The following is a 9,052-nucleotide window of genomic DNA, read 5'->3' on the forward strand; positions in this document are numbered from 1 at the left end:
ACTGCACTGACCACTGGGATAGTCACTTTGTCTCCTGCAAGATCATTGCCTAATATCAATGCTACACCATCCATAGGAAGTGACTTCCTAACACCAAGGCTCACCCTTCCTGAAACTAGGCCTGACTGCAAATCGACTGTGTGAAGAGGGGCCTCAACGTAACCTCCTTCTACTCCTTGTAACAGTACACTTGTGCCTGTGGACGACGTTTTCCCAAAAGGTAAAACACTGTCAAGAATCAATGACTGGGATGCACCAGTATCTCGCAGGATGGTAACCTTTCTAGCTTCATCACACCCTACCAATGACACATAGCCTACAGAAGTGAATGGTTCATACTGAGACTTAATCTTGTCTTGATCAGCTGACTTAATCACACTCTGAACTTGTTCACACCAATCACCTGTCGATTCAACCGAACGACTCACCAATCCATTTGGATGAGACTTCTTTTCTTTGTCTTTTTCCTGTTTTTTCTTGTTCAGAATGGGACAATTAGACTTCACATGCCCTGGTTGCCTACAATGGAAACACACAATAGGCTTCTCAGTGTTCTTACCCTTCTTGTCAGTCTCATTTTCTACCACTAGACCAGCCTTCACCTCTGTCTTACTGCTAGAATTTGTCTTGCCAACACTTAGACGATTAGGAGCTGCATATTTGCTTCCTACATACCTGTTTCCATGACTACGAGACAGAGTATACTCATCAGCCATTGTACTAGCTACCGACAAAGTTTTCGCTTTTCGTTCCTCGATATGCGAACGCACCTCTTGAGGTAGCGAACTCTTAAACTCCTCTAGTAGCACAAGTTCCCGCAAATCATCAACAGTAGCCACGCCTACTGATTGCAGCCAACGAGTGAAGGCAATTTCCTTCACTTTTGCAAATTCTCTGAATGACTGTGACTCTAGTTTTCTACTATTCCTGAATTTCTGTCTGTACGCTTCAGGAACCAAGGCGTACGCGTTCATGATTGCCTTTTTTACTGTTGCATAATCCTGAGCTTCTTCGCGTGACAGTGAAGCATAAGCATCACATGCCTTTCCCTTTAACTTCGTCTGCAAAAGATGAGGCCATTTTTCTTTCGGCCACTCCATGCTATCAGCCACCTGTTCGAAGTGCAGGAAATATCTATCCACATCTCCTTCATCGAACTCAGGGACCATTCTGACATTTTTGGCGATATCAAAATGCCCACCACTGACGCTTACACCATACTCTCTCTCACCAACTTGACGAGCCCTTTCTAGAGAAACCTTCTCTCTCTCTAACTCAATTCTCGCTTTCTCAAGTTCAAGCTCTTTCAGACGTACTTCTACACTCCCTTGCACATCACCAGGGGGACTACCTGATATGCTACGCAATGCCTGGAGGGGAAATACTTCTTCATCTACAAGAAATTTGATTGTGTGCTGTGTAATCTCTGACTTTTTCATTGTACTCTTCACAGCAGGAACCTTGTAGTTTTCTACAACACGCAACAAATCAACCTTTTTCAAGGTTAGCAACTCCTCAACTGTGGGTGAATCCACAAACTTCTCAATGGAAAACTCTTGATCTTTCTCCATTCTGCACCAGTAATGTACAATTAGTAGTGCTACAAGAAAACCTATCACCAGCCAGCCAGCTGAAAAACTCTTTTCAACTGAAAAAAAAACCCAGTCACACTATAAACAATAACCCGTATGCTATACCACACACGACCCGACTGGGAATAACCCGTATGCTACACCACATACGAACCGACTTGAAATAACCCGTGTGCTCAACCACACACGAACAACAATGGCATTACCTGTGTGCTACACCACACACAAACCACCGTGGAATAACCCGTGTGCTATACCACACACGAACAACCGTTAAATCACCTGTATGCTAAACCACATACAAACCACCGTGGAATAACCCGTGTGCTAAACCACACACGAACCACCGTGAAATCACCTGTATGCTAAACCACATACAAACCACCGTGGAATAACCCGTGTGCTAAACCACACACGAACCACCGTGAAATCACCTGTATGCTAAACCACATACAGCTGTACAAACCGCCGTGGAATAACCCGTATGCTTAACCACATACGAACCGCCGTAGAATAACCCGTATGCTGAACCACACACGAACCACCACGTACGGGACCAACGTTTGACCAACGTTTCCACGCAAACACTACACACGCGCAGCGTTTAACTGGACTTAACCATCCTCAACACTACGCACGTGCCAAATTAACCCTTTCGATCCCGAAAGAAATACGAACGTGTGCTTCCCTCACGCAGACACAGAAAGACGACCGATTTACATCAAAATGTATAACATATCACTCCGCGTCCACACACACACTACGTACACTACGCCATAAACGCATCATGCGTTCTCAAATCGTAACACCTGCACATACAGTAAACTGTAACAATCACGATGCAAACTACATACAGTACTGTACGTAGTTGCGCGACGCGGCGTAAACTGTATCGCGATCGCCCATGTCCACGACATAGCATCGAGTGCTACACCACGCTACTCACCGAAATTCATCGGCCAAGCGAGAACGAAAAAACACTCCTGGGATCATATCAAGCCCGACCAAATCACCTAAGTCCGCAGAAACCCTGCCGAACTCCTGTGACGTGCCCCCAATTTGTTACGGGAGGTTACCTTGGCCTAGCGAACCATCATAACCACCAAAATACCCAGACTCTCAAACAAGGTGTTTGGTCGATCTCGGTCATCTTGTCGAACTCTTTATTTACATATTCCTCCGCGGAACGATAAAGTGCCCAGAAATGACAATACAATGCACATGTATCCATAACAATATATATATATATATATATATATATATATATATATATATATATATGTATATATATATATATATATATACACGCTTCTATTTGGCGGCTTTTAAAGAACGCGTGCAGATGAATAAATTGGGATGCCTATGCCTTATCAAGTCACACTCGTAATTTGTATGTAAGATTAAGGGAGGATCGTTCTAGAATTGGAACGGCGGCGGCAAATCAAAATGTTGTTTTGCTTTCTTATCAACGAAATTTCCTCTGACATTCAAAATGTAAATGTGTGCATGCCTCAACTCAAATAGATGTATGCTGTACTTGAAGAACAAGAGGGGAAAAACAGTCACAAAACTTACGCAAAAGCAACATAACCAAAGGTAAAGAATACGTCAGGAAATGTTAACTCTACATAGCATATGCAATCCGCTCATTCTCTGAAAAATATTCTGAATGTAGTGAAAGAAATTCCTCATTCAGCTATCTGTGGGTCCTCACTCTCATTTCTGTATGCACAGTATAATTTTGTTTTTCTTCAGGTTAGAGTGATTCGCCGGAAATCACAAAGCAAATGAATATCGTGGATTAACGACTGAGAATTTTCATGAAACAATAAAACTGCAATTTTAAACATACAATTTGTAATTGGGTGTCTTATCAAAATAATGTAAACTAAGCGTATTAAACACTGTTAAAAGGTCTGTGTTTTTTTTTTAATGTGTGTTTTCATATCCAAGGTATTATGCGGAGGGCTATGCAATAAAGAATATAAACAACAATTATCATCTGCGATGTATGTGTGTTTGCTTGTGTCCTATATGCTTTACGAATTTATAGATAATAATTCTTATATATTGCACTTTATAATACATGCATGGATATAAATTATATCATACAACTTAATTATGTTCACTGAAGAGAGGTATATAAGAAGAGAAGTCAAAGATCAAATTTAGGAAAGTGACAAGCCAATTCTACACCATGTTTTCGGGAAATGACTCTCGTGATTCAACTTTCGGAAGTGAGAAAAGAAATAATTTGTTTATTGAACATGTTTGCCCATGGAAAGTCCAAAAACATGTTTGGCTGCTTCTGGCAAAAGAGTTCTTGTATTTTGTAAGCATGTCACCGCCGAGCTAGATTTACGTCACGCTGCGAGGAAGTCACGAACTTGGTGAACTTGACAGCGAAGAATTCTTTCACTTTCATTTATAATAAAAGATTATTTTCGAAGGGAGGTGTGGAAGTACTCGATCGTAAAACGATGTTGTGTGCTGTGCTCACAAATCAGTTTGGAATCCCGAATCAATGTATACTCCTTTCGTCAAGTCAACGGGATAAGTTTTGTTTTCTATTTTTACTTCCGCTTCTTTTGTTTGCTCTTCCGCTGTTCTGTTGAGAGGTGACCCTTTTCTCTCGTTTTTCTTAGCTATCGGGAAATGTGATTCATCGCGTTATTTCTCAGTAAGCAAGAGCCCACTCTATCAGTGCACTTTTTACGTGAACGATGGCGTAGATAGAGAGCGTGCGATACAAACAAAAACAACAACAACACCAGTAAAATATATCCAAATAATGATCGACTGCGGATGCTTGCCGATACAACTTTAACAGGATGTAGACATGGCAGAAGTGTCGTCTCGATTACAGGCTTTTAACGACATCGCGATGTGGTGGAATACATAACAGATAACATAGTAGTTAAAAAAAATAATAAGCACTTGCAAACACGGGAGCTGATGAACGCAAACATGACGTGTACAAGCGGCGATTAAAATATGTCACTAATGCTCGATTTTGATGGCGCAGTATCCATCAATGATTGTTTAACGATGAGAATATGAGAGTTTTGAGTGTCGAGTCAACAAACTAACAAAATAAATATCGAGCAATACTAGGAAACGCTAATATTTACATATTGATGTAATCAGTTATAGTATGTAAACCTGGTATTTGTGATGCATGACTAACTGGACGCAGATGAGGCTTTCTATACGTGTAATTATCAAAGTCAACTTTTTTTTTTGTGTGTGTGGAGTGACGTAAAAGCCAGTGGCATAAACATCCACTATAAAACATTATTTGCTAACCAAATTTCATACTTTGCTTGTAGTCTCCAGTCCGTCACATCAGTGGGGGCGCTGTAGCATAGTGGATAAGGCTCTCGACTCCCAATCGGAGGACCCGAGTTCGAATCCAGCCCAGTGTTGACATCCTTGGACAAGATGTTTTACCCACCATGTCCCTCTCGACCCAGGTGTATAAATGGGTACCTGGCAACGCTAGGGTAATAATAATGGCAGGGCCCTCTGGTAGAGCAGTGGCAACACTGAAGAGGCTACCCTGGGTAAATAAGACCTTATTATTATTATTATCATTATTATTATTATTATTATTATTATTATTATTATTATTATTATTATTATTATTATCATTATTATCATTATTATTATTATTATTATTATTATTATTATTATCATTATTATTATTATTATTATTATTATTATTATCATCATCAGTCAAAAAACTTGCTCACATTATGTTTATAAACCTTCATTAACTTGAAATTGTATCTTATTAATTGATTAAATTTAGTATGTAAAACACAAATTATAAGCAGTGCAATTCCAGGTTCAGGTTAGACCAAAATGGTCAACATGAATGGAAAAGGAGTCATCAAATTCAGACCAAGAAGTTTTAGAAAGTTACAAAATGTTAAAGTTCCAGTGTTTGGACAATAATTAATCAGTGATGTTATAGGAAAACCATTAACTGGCATAGGACGCGGTGTGTTTACGTTCCGTTGAATAAAACACACCTCTTCAATATATTTATTTCTTATTGATGACATGAAATCAAATGTATTACCCTATATGGATATAGTTTGGAGGGAAACAAGTAATAGCAAAATGGGATCATGCATAATATTCACTATAATTTGTTTCACTCTTTATTTCCTGAAGTGATCATAAAGTTCGTAGGTCAAAACTGATAATCAGCTCTCGCGATCTACACATAGTATAGACTTACGTCAGACGCAATCACACACTTTCGATCTGTAAGTGTTTGTGATTGAATCATAATGATTGCCTTCTCTGTTATATTATTGTCAAAATGCCATGCAGAATAGTAATTTGTTTGTTTGTATTGTTTCCTCTTGGGGTGGAGTGGGTTAGAACGTAGGCCTATAGATAGCATATATCCTTCAATCACTAAAAGATGCAATGCATGAGGTAAATATTACACAAGCGCGCGAGCGCACATTGATATAGATAAATGAAGAGAATGAGATAGGCCTGCCTAGATGAATGGATGGATGGATAGATAGATAGATAGATAGATAGATAGATAGATAGATAGACGGACAGATAGATTGAAATAGAGAGAGGGGAGGGGGAGGGATTATGCTTACTTTCATAGACTATTGCACTAAAAGTATGTTTCTATTGGTATAGTTGATAGCAGGATGGAACGTGTATAAATCGCCGGATGCTCAATACACTGTTTCAGCAAGAGATCGCGGCATGACCATTAGAACATTGATCATAATATGATAACAAAGAGAAAGAAAGCGATTCTCAAAGTGCATTCGCTTGTAATTATGCATATGTACATAGATACAGTTACGACCACTTTTGTTTCATGGTGTTGATTAGTTTCCATGTTTGTAAATTTACATAGGCCTACTTATTATTATCAGATATTATGGCGAAGACCAAGGACAGAGACACACTTATGCGAAGTGTAATGAAAAACGCAAACACACACACACACACACACACACATACGATGAAATTTGATAACTGCTGTTGATACTCACCCCTTGAAAGAACAATAGAATCAAAAGCAGATATCGATGATAGAATTTCCATCTGCCAATGGAGTTTCAAGGGACTCTCAACATGTTGAACTCCACATGTTTAAACAGGCTGTCATGACTTGAATAATATCAAACAAATAAAGCGGTAGGAGTTTCCTCATAATTAGACAGAACAAAGTGTTAATACATATATTTACTTATATAGTTTTACAATTCATATGCATATATGAAAATACAAGGGAGACTTTACAGTTTAACGGGGATTTTTTTTTTCATATCTATGTACTTTTGAACCAATTGTTCTTGTTTATTAGTCTCCCAACAATAATTAGTACGAGGAAATTACAGTTCCTACATCTTCTTATGAAATCTATCCAATCAAATCTAACAAAAACATGATTTTATGTTTCATTAATTGCAAACAAAATGACAGCAATTGTGAAGCAGTTACGTCGTCATCTCAGTCACTTTGCTTGCGTGCTGATATATATATATGAAGAGTTTGTTTGCAAAAACCGATAAGTCCATATTTGTCAAATGGAGATATTTGCGATTAAAGGTCAAGAAAAATAAAGGGAATAATAAGAAATTTTTTGCTTCTTTTGACCATAACTTCACAAATGTACCTTTACATGTGGTGACCAATATATAATTTTAAAGGTATTATTTTGTACTTTTTTATAGAGACCCTACTTCAAAATCTTCAAAAATGGATTTATCGGTTTTTGCAAACAAACTCTTCATATATATATATATATATATATATATATATATATATATATAGTGTGTGTGTGTGTGTGTGTGTGTGTGTGTGCGTGTGTGTGTGTGTGTGTGCGTGTGTGTGTGTGTGTGTGTGTGTGTGTGTGTGTGTGTGTGTATACGACCAATATCACATTTCCAAAAAACAAACAACAAACCACATAAACATAAAATGATGTGTGGAAATTCTATAATTTTGGTTTTTCATTTTCTTGGAACCTCGGCGTTTCTGTAATAATTATTCCTATCTTCAAAAGTACACTTGAACATGAAGCGAAATTGCTCTTTAAAGGTACATTTTACGTTGTGATTCCGACTGATAAATGCAAAGCACGGAGTTACTCCCTGCTAATTACGAGGTGCTAATTCATTAGGGGTTGATAATGTCGCGCAGGTGACGTTCCGAACCCATTATTGGCGAGCCGGCAGCCGGCTACCCCTTCTATTGTCATCACGAAAGTGGTTCGATAATTGAGCCCCGAGAGAATGTAACATTGTACCGCGACAGTCATATCAAATTGGTGCAGTCTGCGGTGGATTGACAGAAGGTGTGACGCATCAATGAAGGAGAAAAGGAGAGAGATGAAGACAAATAGAGGAAAATAGATGCAATAGACCAAAAGACAGATATGGAAATATAGATAGATAGATAGATAGATAGATAGATAGATAGATAGATAGATAGATAGATAGATAACTAGATAGATAGAGGATGAATAGATTAGATAAGCGTGATAGATAGATAAACAGATTGAAGGATAGATAAATGTAATAGATATGAATAGGTAAATTGATTGATAGATGTACAGATATATAGATAAGCAAAAAGATAGATGGATAGGTAGATAATAGATGAATAGATTGAGAAATAGATAATTTATGATATTAATTGAATTGATAAACAGACGCACATCTCTTTTTCTCCCTCTATTTCTTCTCGCCCCCTTCCTTTATCTTTCAAAGAGGGAGGGAGAGAGAAAAAAAAATAGAGAGAGGGAAAGAGGACAGCAAGAGGGATAGTGAAGAAAATGAAAATGGGCGAAGAATAAATCTATGTTTTGTGGGATTGAGTTTTGGAAATATAATGACATATTTATGCGATATAAACGATCTTGAGTTAAAAGGAAAAAAAGAACCACAAAGGTTTATCATAAATAATCGATGATGAACGTGCGTCGAAGAGATCTTCCTTCATGTGTACTTGGTATTCCATTGTTTAACGACTCAGTAAATCATTCCTGTCCTCCGTTAAACGGTCAATTAGGAGCAAATCGAATTTACTTGAAGGATAGAACAAAACAAACAAACAAATCCAGACGTGATGAATGCTGACTAGATGAGACAGTTGGCCTCTTTGTTTCCAGTATACAATGATTTCGAAACAAAATGTATTTCTTCGCATTCATGCATTGCATTTTTTTTTTTTCGTTATAGTTGAATCTGAAAAATGTGATATTGGAAATAAATTTGATTTGAATTTGAATTTGATATAATAAGACTCAGCAGTCCTACTTTATGGTTTTCACTAATCTTTATCTAATTTCATGTACACTTCATCTTGAGTGTAAGATATATACAACAAAATGCAATCAATAAAATAATTGAAACACAGCATGGGAATATGCAAAACAATATCACTGAATGGAATGTTAACAAAATAATCCC

The sequence above is a fragment of the Diadema setosum genome, chromosome 21, assembly GCF_964275005.1.
Source record: "Diadema setosum chromosome 21, eeDiaSeto1, whole genome shotgun sequence".
Taxonomy (NCBI): Eukaryota; Metazoa; Echinodermata; class Echinoidea; order Diadematoida; family Diadematidae; genus Diadema; species Diadema setosum.